The 785-nt window shown below is 27.0% G+C and overlaps 1 protein-coding gene across 7 annotated transcripts in view; it reads left to right on the top strand.

The window, feature by feature from the left end:
• The window catches only part of LOC108694612 (androgen-induced gene 1 protein-like), a 22,397-nt gene that overhangs the window by 12,946 nt on the left and 8,666 nt on the right, over window positions 1–785 (top strand). The window lies entirely within an intron of this gene.

Here is a 785-nt window from a genome sequence, read left to right as displayed (position 1 = left end):
GTGTGTGTGTATAGAATAAATATAAAAATGAAATATACATATGATATAAAGCATGTATATTTAAAAATAAATTATGTAATATTTTTATTCATAAACGTATATATTTTTAGCGTCTTAATACAATTGAACGAATCTTATTTTCAATATACATCACTAAAAACACGTTCATGAAAATTAAATAAGAAAAGAAGTAATATGTAAATAATGCGAGAGAGAGAGAGAGAGAGAGAGAGAGAGAGAGAGAGAGAGAGAGAGACATGAGAACCGCGTTTCTCTCTCCTTCTCTCTACAAATTTATTGCAAATTACAAAGGAGAAAAATTTGTTATGCACGTGGAATCTTTTTTAACTGGGTATACTTAGTTACGTATAAATTATGTAACTTGGCTACATACACTTGCTTGCATAATGTACGCATGTGTTGAGAAATTATTAGTTGAAACTTTCTATCTCCGAACTATCTTCCGTTTACGTTATATATTTGTTACTCTTTCAACAATAATTCCTGATCTCGGTGTGATATTTATACGATGATTAAAAATATATGTATATACGATAATCAATCAAATAATGAATAGATTGTTCATTGATTCGTGTCTTTCTAACATCATTCTCGAGAATTCATATACAAGTGCCCTTCATAATTACATGAGTGTCAGCAAGAAAAAATTGCGTAAAAGTGAAGAAAATAAAACAATTTTTTTTAATTAAAATCTTTGATTTTTTTGTACATATTTATATTTTTTGAAAAACGTAGATTTTAAATATGACAAATAAAACTGTTAC

This window comes from Atta colombica, unplaced genomic scaffold (assembly GCF_001594045.1).
Source record: "Atta colombica isolate Treedump-2 unplaced genomic scaffold, Acol1.0 scaffold121, whole genome shotgun sequence".
Lineage (NCBI taxonomy): Eukaryota > Metazoa > Arthropoda > Insecta > Hymenoptera > Formicidae > Atta > Atta colombica.
Note: the sequence above shows the minus strand (reverse complement) of the source record. Positions and strands in the feature narration are given on the sequence as shown.